The sequence below is a fragment of the Cavia porcellus genome, unplaced genomic scaffold, assembly GCF_034190915.1.
Source record: "Cavia porcellus strain 051 isolate PalLab524CR breed Dunkin Hartley unplaced genomic scaffold, mCavPor4.1 scaffold_4, whole genome shotgun sequence".
NCBI lineage: Eukaryota > Metazoa > Chordata > Mammalia > Rodentia > Caviidae > Cavia > Cavia porcellus.
Genome location: NW_026947487.1, coordinates 51,049,088 through 51,059,727, shown reverse-complemented (window position 1 = coordinate 51,059,727; position 10,640 = coordinate 51,049,088).

Below are 10,640 nucleotides of genomic sequence, written 5' to 3'. Positions count from 1 at the left end.
TCTTTTGATTTTTCATTCTTTTTCATTTCTTGCTTTGATTTGCCCCCAATCCTCTGTTTCTCCACAATGATGGTGATCTGGAGACAGTGCACACCCAAGTTTGAGGGAGTCCTCCAGAATCTGGAACCCTCTGGGGTGCCTGAACAGTTTGGGGTGCCACCCATGCGCTATTGTGCCTGGGCGGAGCCCTGGAGAGAAGAGCCGGAAAGGGGTTCTCGTCTTGCACTGAACTGTGGGTGACTTCCTTTGCACTGAAGCAGAGCTGTGCCTTATCAGTGGCTTCAGTTTTATTCTCAGAAACAACCCAAAGGGAGGGAAGAAGCCAGCTGTCCTTTGTCCAAATGTAGTAGCATCGATGCAATCACATTGGTGACCCTGGATCCAGCTGGGCCAGAGACCAGAAATGAGGATCCAAGTCTGCTCCCAGGGGGACCTGGGGGCCGCCTGTGGTCTTCGGGTCCATGTCCTCGCTCCCTGGGGTACAGGCTCTGCAGCCCCAGGCTGGGAGTGCGGGAATCTTCGTCCACCTCACCTCAGTTCGCTATCACCAGAGGGAGTGACAGGCTAGGCAGCAGGTTGGGAGGCTCCTGGGGTTAAGGGGCAGGCAAGGTTCTGGCCCAACCAGGAGAAGGCCTTGTGGCCTTCCCAAGAAATCCACATGGGTTGCCAGGTTGGGAGCGAGGGTTCTGTCAAGCTCAGTTCTCACACTGAAGAAATGCTTGTTAATAAACACACTCTGTTAAAAAGAAATCCAGGAGGCCTCCATTTTTGATTGATGGTAGAATGGTTGTTTCATTTCTACCAACTGATGCCACGAAGCCCAGTGGTCCTGAAGCTGCAGGTGGAAGTCAGGGCTCTCTAGCCCCAGTATCTTAACTGGATGCTGGATGTAGCAAAATTCAGGTTTCATCTGGGCAGAAGAAAAGGACCCAGTGTTGTATGTTCTGCTTCCACTCAGCACCTGTGTCCCAGTGTAACTTCACAGCAAAGCGGTGTCATGTTTTTAACCTCTCTTCTGGGATCACGACGGAATCTGCCAAGCTCGGTGCAGAGAAGTAAACTGAGTCCAGGGCTTGCCGGGAGAAGGCATGGGTCCTGCTCAGGCTCCTCACGCAGGTGGCTGAGCAGACACCTTGGTCCGGCTGAAAGGCAAGGTCTTTGCACAGTGCGCTAGCAGCCCGTGCCCTTGGAGACAGGGCCCTGCTGTCAGCTCTCTGCTGGGGGACGACTTGCCCCTTCTGGAAGAGGCGGCTGGTCTACCATGGAAAGACCCTTCTCCAGGTAACTGCTGTCCACCTGCTGCCAGGAGAGGTAAGGTCCCAAGTAGTAAGATGCCCACTTTTCCACTAACATTAACAACGATAATTGCCATACTTTTCAGTTGGGTAGTAAATAGATCTTTCTTTGGCACAAACGAGACACAAGGGTGTCTTCCTGAAAGAGTTAAGGATACCATATTAGTGACCCACGTGTCATGTTTATAGCAGCACAATTCATAACAGCTGACCCTTGGAAGTACATGCCCATCAACATGGATGGATTAGGATGGATTAGGAACATGTTTACATACAATAGAGTGAGTACCAGTTTGAGGGGAAGTGGGCGCACCTTGGCCTGTAATACTGAGTGAAATAAATCAGATACACAAGCTTAAGTGCTGACATGATTTCTCTTATGTGAGACACCCAAAATATAAGCAAGGGAAAAATAGGAAGTAGGGAGATCGTTTTCCTTGGGGAGGGCAAGTGAGAGATGCAGGGGAGGAAAAGAGGCTTTTTAAGAAAGGAATTTAAAAATGGAGATAGAAGACAACTCACTCAGGACCTCTCTGGCTCTTTTAGAAACTTTCCTTCCCAGTAAATATAATATTCTTTTTTTTAAAAATTGAGATATTTTATTTTATTTTTTGAGTCAGGGTCTTGTTATGCAGTTCAGGCTGAACTTGAGCTCACATTGTAGCCCAGGCTGGTCTCAAACTACAATGATCTTCCTGCCTCAGCCTCCGGAGTGTGAGATAGAGCTCTTGTGAATGAGAAGGGGTCCAAAAGATGGGAGGAACAGGGAGAGCAAGGAGAGGAAGGGGTCGAAAAAATAATTCAGATGTATCGTGCACAAGTGCCAGCTCCCCATGGGGAGCACAGTCATTAGGTGCCGCAAACGTGGGTGCAGGAAAATAAATTTTTAAAAAAGAGAGAAACACAGTATGCATTCCTCAGGACAGCCTACCGTGTCGGTTCAGTTTGGATTGTAGTGATTTGGAGTTTTGCTGTGATATTTACACCGTCTGTTCCCCTACAGAGGAGTTCTCAGTGTTGGGTTATCAAGATGCATTTCCCAGCCCTGCTCTAATACAGGTCAGCAGTCTCTCATCAGTGCTGGGGATGGGGAAGCATTAAAGGGCGATATTTATTCCTAATGGAATGTAATAAGTGAGGCAGAGGAGTCGATGTTTTAGTGACCAACCTGTGCTCCAAAAGCCAAAGATGTATCCAGCTCAAGATTTTTCATACTTGGGTAAATTGCAAAATCTCTTAAGAATGCTTCACTCAAAGTCCATGATATATATGTATAAAGCACCCTTCTCCCCTTCTTAATAAATCTGCCAATGTGGAATTGCATGGGCAGGGGAGACAGCGGGCCTCCACTGCTGTTTGGCCCATTCTGTGCGGCTGATTGAAGGGGGTCAGGTGAGGAGCAGAGCGGAGCTTTATCAGCCTCTTCCATCCTAGGCATGGGCAGGGTCCCCTACCCAGCGAGAGAAATGGACTCCGAGAGACTGGAGGTCATCTTCGTGTTCTTGCAGGATTTGAAGCAGAGCCAGCAGCAATTTCCTGTCTACAGAAGTAATCTACCCAAGCCTCTCTCTGTCCAGGTGTCCTTTGGCCGAAGTTCTGATGATATCCAGTCACATACACCTCTTCTGGCTACATTCTGGGGCCCAGAGCTGGGCTGCTCTGCACCCCCTTCCTAGAACGGAAGTCCGGAGGTCTGATAACTTACTGGTTTATTTGTACTGATCCCCTGGAAGCTGCAGGCCCCATGTTTCAGGCCTTGAGCCCTAATGCTTAGGAGGATCTTATTTTATTCAGGTTCCTGCCACCCCGGCCCCAGAACAATAAACACACTCTATTTCCACAGGGCAGCAAGTGGCTGTGGGTTCCTGTGCACCAGACCGCCTGGCCCACTCAGTCTTCCCTGTGGGCTTGTGAAGTGTTGACCTTGTGTTTCTTTTCATGCTCCTGTATGGAATGTATCATTATCACCCCTTGATAATTCACACCTCAGATTCTGTAGTCTGTCCCCCCCAAGAAATCCATGCAAATGAAAACCATCTTTCAGGTGACAATAGAGCTATTACTTTCCCATTCATGCCTAATAAAGAGATTAGAGGGTTTGCTGTGTGTGTTATTGTTAAAGGTGCAGAACGCTTTATCTTCAAAGAAAGTGGAAATGCATGTCTAGCTCTGGCTCTCTCACGTGGGGAAAGGGGAGGAGCACTAAAGCAAGCCCCCTCAGCTGGTCATCCCCCATGGGGTCCCAGGCACAGTACTTGGTCTCCTCATTTTTTATCAGTTTAGTAATCTGCATCTTGTTCAAGATGTTAGGATGGAAGAGCCGTTTCTGTGAGTAGAGCTCCAAACCCCTTTGTCTGACGGAGGTGGTAGGGTATGGTTTAGCTTCTGGCAGGAAGACCGCTCGACCTGGGTGGACCACAGGCCTACCACATCTGGAACACTGCCCAGAAGCTGGGGTTCCTGGCGTAGCCCCTGCAGACTGAACTGCTGGCTCAAAGTAGACTAAATGTCTTCCCTACATACGCTTCTGGACCTCGAGACTTCCTAAGATTTAACTCCACTCGGCGCACCTACTTTCAAAGTGCAGCTTGTAAAATACCACACTTCATTTCTGGCTTCTGAACAGAGAGGGCGCATGCAGGTTAGAAGGGCCTCAGCAGAAAGGGAGAGAGCACTGCCCTCGGCCCACCTCAGCTGAACCTCTCACCAACCAGCCAAGGCGCAAGCAAGGAGGCTGCTCCCCAGACAAGCCCAGAACTCTGCAGCAAACACGGACACTAACATGCTCACTGATGGTGCATTTCCCATTCCGCCCTTGCCTGCCAAGTGGGCAAAGATGAGAGGTTACCACGTGAAAATGTGAACGAACTCAAGCCAGTCCTGACTCAGAAGCTGTCAGGAGGAGCAGGGAGGCCTCTCAGGTGCTTATTCAAAAGGAAGCAGTGCAGCTGACCACCCGACACCTTTATGTTCCTAGGATGTCTTTTTTAAAAAATGCATCTATCTGTTAGCAGCCTTCTTTCCATCTATTTCCTGTTTCTGTGGCTGAATTTCTTTTCTTTTAAATCTTCCATTACACATTTGCCAGCCTGGGGGGGAGGGTACTAAATTTAGTATAAGTGCTCTGTCTTCCCAGAGTCCTAAGGAGTCTGCCTGAAGTGCCTGCCTCTGGCTGTAAAGGGTAAATCCAAAGCTTCCCCAGTGGTTTCCGGCCCACATGACAACGTGCATGTGTATCTGGGAGGCTGTCTCTTGGCTATAATTGGTAGTTTTCTTGTAGCTAGTTTTGAAGAAAGAATTGCAGAGAGCTTTGTGTCTGCGAACAGCTATTAGTGTGGACCTCAGAAACAGCAGGGCAGGAAGCAAAGTCTACACGTTGGGAGTGTTTGCCAAGGTGACCTCTAAGCCCTGCAACCTGTACCCCTGACGCTGCTGGAATCAGCTCTTCTTGCAGAAATCAGGCCGATGACTTCCTGCTTGTCCCAGGGCTAGGCAGAGGTGAGGGGCTCCTGCCCACTCTTAAATAATTCTGAGCAAAGACACTGTTGATCATATCTTGGTGTCCTCCAGTTTATCCCCCCACACTGCTGGCCTACAGTCAGGGAAAGGCCAGATCACACAGTTTCCAGGGGCGCTCTGGTCAGGAGTTCACATCATGGACAGTTGTGAAATGTGGGTTGAGGAAAAGGTCTCCCGGAAGAGGCCGATGCCCATCACTCAGTGTCTCCTAAGAGGAGGGCGTGGCACCATGTGGAGCCGCACAAAACACACCTGGCAATTTTTCAAGCTCCTGCACTACTCTGCAGAGATGGGGCTTTGTCAGGAGGCAACTGCCAAAAATAAATTAAGAAATAAAGTGGGAAACATTAAATATGAAGAGACTGTATTAGCGGCATGGGGTGGTACATGGCTGTCATCCCAGCATTCTGGGAGGCTGAGGCAGGAAGACTGTATTATTAAACCCCGCCCAGCCTGGGCAATTTAGCAGCTTAGGGAGACCCTATTTCAAAATAAAAATTTAAAAGCTGGTGTGGAGGCCCTGGATCCAATCCCCAGTACTCTAGGTAGGGAAGAAGCAGGCTGTAAATAACTTGGTGATGGGACATGCAAACCCTTGTGCATGGCACACACAGTGCAGGGGTCCCCTGGAAGATGGCGCCCCACTCACCTCCTGCAGGGCGACCTGAGGAGCAGACCTGCTGTACATCCAGTCAGGCTGTGGCCGGAGAGAGCAGGGATTGCCGTCTCGTGGCTTTCCAGCCTGCAGCTTGTTTGTCAGGGTTTCATTTATGCTGTGCTTCAGGACAGATTCCAGAAGAGTGTTGGAAATGTGGCTGCGGAATTTTTCCAAGCAATACCACCAGCTAGGTGGGTAGCACAATGATAGCAGCAACGTGGTGCCTCGAGGAATCTGGCCTGACTGCTGAGAGTGCCACGGGGGAGCCCACCTGCTCTGAGCTCCTTCTGCAGATGCGATCCGATGGGAGGAGCTTTCCGGATTTCAGAGGTTTCCTTTTTCGTGTCCGCTAGGAAAGAAAGGCTGGAGAAGAGAAGAACACTCGGGGTATGGAGAATGTGGTGCCAGGGACACTTTTGCTTTGTTTTATTTTTCTTAGCATTTTACTCTGAAAACTTTCAGGTGTACCAAAGAGCTGGCAGTCAGATTCAATAGATCTTCCATCAGCCATCAGCACCTGCACAACCACAAACACTTCTGTCCCCGCATGTGCACAGATGTGCGTGGCTATGCACGACTCATAATTAACAAATATGGAGAATATTTAAAAGTCTCACAGTAAGCGACACAGTGCCATGAATCCCCCTGAAACACTCTGTCTTCAGACACATCTCTCTTTTGGCTTCCTGCAGCAGCTCTGGAGTCTTCTTTGGTGAGTATCTTTGATTGCACTGTCCTGGCTGCCTTGATGTCCTGAATTGATTTAAAATGTTTCCTTTCGTGGTCATTCAGGTTTGCTAGGGAGGAGCCAGAAGTCACCCAGAGCAGATCTGGTGAATAAGATGGATGAGGATGCGGCCTCAGGGTTTTAGGAGCAACGTATGGCACTAGGCTGCAGGATTCACTGTATTTTTGATCATCCCAAAGTGAGACCTTTGAACTACCCCTTCCTGCCCTGTTCTGGTAAGGATGAGATTGGCAATTGCGTTCTGTAAACAGATTTCATGTGGTGCTGGATCCTAGAGGTGCTGTCTTCTTTCAAGGCTGTTATTCATTGCTCTGGATGCCTCTGTCTTGCTTCTGTACCCCCTGACTCAGTTTCTAAACAGCAACCCCTCAGCAAGCTGGGAATCCTCTTTTGTAAGTGTCTTTATGAGTTGCCATTCCAAACATGGGGTTCCCTTTTCCATGTTAGTCACCAGATCCGTGTGACTCCTGGCTCATCCCCAAAGTGAAAAGGACCAAGAAAGGGCAGCATTTTGAGTGGGTAAATGACACTGAGACAGTTACAGCAGTACAACCAGACCCTCGAGAGAGAGAACTGCCACAACTGCTGCGGAAAGTGCCTGGAACAATGGGATATTTGTGTTCAGAGAGGGATGGTTTTGAGGGGGATTTATGGCAATGTGTCTTTTTTTTTTTTTTTTTTTTTTTGTGCTGGGGATTGAACCTATGACCTCATGCTTGCCAGGCAGGCGCTTAAGCCACTGAGCTAAATCCCCTGTAATTTATCATAGTATGATTTTTTTAAAATTTGGACACCTTATTTTTAGAAGATACTTTGTATGTACAATTTTTCTTTCTATGTATCAGTCAAAATATTGAGTAAACTACATTGAATTGGTACTTTTAAAAGTTTGCATATGTCCAAAGCAAAGTCCCTCAAGTTCAGCGAATATTCAGTGCTCTGTACTCTTCCAGAGACTAAGCCAGAAGGATGAAACTGCAAGGGAAGCAAGGACACAGCGGGTTCCGCAGCAGGTAGCTCAGTCCAGGGGCCTGGGGTCGGCAGGTGACTCAGGAAGCCAGTGACCAGATCTGGGACGCCAGAGGCCCGCACCAGAGCAGCGGCTCTCTGGAGAAGTCTGGAGTTTGATCCAGCCGGGGCTCCAGAGGCCAGCCTGTGTCCCTTCCCCTGTGCCCTGTGCCTGGGGACCAGCAGACTCAGGCACCTGGCTGGGAACCTGGCTGACAGCTGGGTGAGCCCCACCCTTCTGGGCTGTAACACCAGCTGGGTGTCAGTGCAAATCTTCCAGAAAATTGCTCCAAAGCAAGGGGTGTTACATACACCATAGGGACAGTTAAAGAAGAGGGTAATTTTCTTCTTTTTTTTACATTATTATTCATTATATTTACAGCACATAATGAATGCTACTTTGTGTGGAGTTGATACATAGACACATTGCAACTTTTTCGTTTTATTTTATTACCACAGGTTTGCAGTATGTGAAGTTTCCATTCATCTCAGGGAGTGGATGCGTGCACCTCACATGGCTCGCTTTCTTTTGTTGCCGTCTCTCCATCTCTTGGTCCGCTTCCCATTTGCAAAAGATCTATCTAGCCTTGCTTCTTTAATCACTTTTCTATTTTGCTTTTTATTTCTTCCATTGATAAGTCAAATAAGGGAAACCACACAGTAGTTAAGGATGTGTGTCTAATTTATGTCACTTTGTATTGTTTTCAAGGTGTCACCATTTCCCTACAAATGTCTGGAATTTAAAAGGAATTTAAAACTCTCTCTAAAGTGGAGTTTTAAGCCAATTTTTGCTAAGGAGACAAGAGTGCTTTCTAAGAGAACAATTTTAAAATCTGTAACATGAAATACATCCGTCACCAAGACACCTGCTGTATGGAGTTACCAAAGGAAACCAAGTATCCTGAGATACCATCCTTTGGGAGAAGTCACAGGCCTCTCCTTCCCCACATGTTAAGAACAAGATGTGCTCTTGGTTTAGCAGTCAAGGGTGCAGTGGATCTGGGGAGAGGGCTGGTGACAGCCCTGGGCTTCCTGGTGATGAGGCCTGTGCACACTGGGCCGCCCTGTGCACACCGCAGCTTGCTGCTGCATTTGAGGGCCGGCAACATCATCATGTACTGTGGAGATGTCTGTGATTCCTGCCGCTGACCTTGTGATATTTTACGATGCTCGTTGCTTTAAAGGGAGGGCAGTGTGTGTCTCAGTCCTATGGTGCTCACCTAGGGTGTTCTACCAAGAAGAAGCCTTGTTGGTGCTGTTGTTCAGGTGGGTGCTAGGTGCATGGACTTTATATGAAACTGAAAACCAGGAGGAGAAACGCCACCGCACTGCAGTGTTAAAACTCACTGCTTTTGTTAAGAGATGGCTGCTGCTCTCTTTGTCTAGTGATCTACTCTATTCCCTCTGTGACCAGAGCTGAGTTCCCTTTCCTCCACCAGCCTCAGTTTCCCCTTGTGTCATAGTAGCACCTCACACCAGAGCACCCCAAGACCATGCTCCAGGGTCCAGGCTCACAGCCCAAAGTAAACTGTGAAGTGCTGCTCCTCTCCTCCCTCCTCCTTCTCCTCCTTCCTCTTCTTTTCCCTCTTCCTTCTCCTTCTTTTTTTTGTTTTTCTCCTTCTCCTTTCTCCTCCTCCTCTTCCTTCTTCTTCTGCTCCTCCTTTAATTCACATCCCACATATGCAAAGTTGAAGTGACAAAAGGAACTTAGAAGGTTATATGAGGTGCAATCAAAAAGTGTGATGTGTGTTTTTAAAAAATTCATTGCAGGGGCTGGGGATTTAGCTCAGTGGTGTAAGCTCCTGCCTGACAAGCAAAGGCTATGAGTTCGATCCCAGGTACAAAAAAAATCATTGCAGTAAGAGATGCAGTGCCACGAATCCCCCCAAACCCTCTCTCACTGGAACACACCTATCACCCCTTCAAGCCACTTGCTGAGAAAGCTCTCACATCCTCTCCCTTGAGTTTAGTTTGCTCCATCATGGCTGCCTTGAAGTCCTGAACTGATCCAAAATATTTTCCTGTCAAGGTCCTTTTGGCTTTGGTGAAGAACCAGGCCTCTTTTTGTGTTTTTGACCATACCTTATAAAGACCCTCAGGAAGGGAACTCCAGAGCTGCTCCAGAAAGGGTCCCAGTGTGCTGGAAGCGAGGGGGGGTTTCCAAGGGGAATTCGTGGCAACGTGGCTTCTACTGGAATAAACTTTTTAAATTTAAACATTCACTGCGGTTTTCAATCACCCGTTGCTTCTTGCCTTGGAGCCAAACTACAGAGATGTTCAGGTGACTGACAGACAGACACACAAGGACGTAGAGGGGACCGTCCTGCAGTGGCAGCCCAACGAAGGTGTCTAGTTTTTACAGAGAAGCCAGGTTGGACTTAGACTTTTCCGGCCCTCTTGTCCCATCCCACCTGTCCCCCCGCCCAGCTCCACTCCTTTTTCCCGTTTGTTTCTGCCCTGTGCTTTCTGCTGTCTCTTTCACATTTTTGGCCCAGTCTGAGGGAGCGGATGGCGGCCCCAGGGCCCAGTGACAGCTGGCAGGCTCTGCGGAGCACAGTGTTCAGTGAGAAGCGCCCCTGCCACCAGGCCCCTCTGGGTGGCGGCTGCACCCCACAATGCCATCAGATGTGGCTGCGGGCCCAGATTGGCACATGGGGGACACACAAACCCCATCCTTGCTGTGGCAGGGGGAGGCTGGCATTTGTCACCAGGCCAGCAGGCGGCTGCCAAAACCCCGGATTTTTCACTTACGGTCCAGTTTTAGCTTCCTGGTCGCAGGAGCAGCTCCAACTGTCCCAAGCTGTCCACCAAGTCAATAGCTGAGCAAGGCTACTCCTTGGACGATTCAGGGGAAAGTAAAAGGCAGAATTTCTCTGCACCTTACGAGCTGGCTTCCAACCCTTATTTAGTCCTGAACGAGCAGCCTTCAAAGGGCCCTAAAAGAGGAGGCTTGAAAGTAGTGTTGACTCCTGCAGGGGACAGATGCTGGCCACAGAGAGCAGGTCAGAGGGCTGGCGGCAGAGATAATGGAATTTCACCAGTGCTCTGAGGGGCTGTCAAGCCCAGACATGCTGGGCACCTGTGAGCCACCGCTGCCCGCAGCCCGACGTCCAGGATTCACAAAGTGATGAGTCTATTTCACACAATGGGCCTGTCAAGAAGAATGGGGCTGCTGTAGAGGGCCCTAGAAAGCTCTCCTTAGCGGCCGTCAAGGGCCCATTTCCAGGTGCTAAGCGTAATTAAAGTTAGCAAGTTACAGTAGCGTTCACTGAAATTAGATGTTATCACAGGCGGTGGGCAGGGCCGGGATTAGCCTTCCTTCCCAGGATGAATTCCAACCAAACCGGTTAACCTGGGTGGGGGGACAGTTACCCTCCAGACCAGGCCAAGGAGGGTGTGTTTTATTTAATCA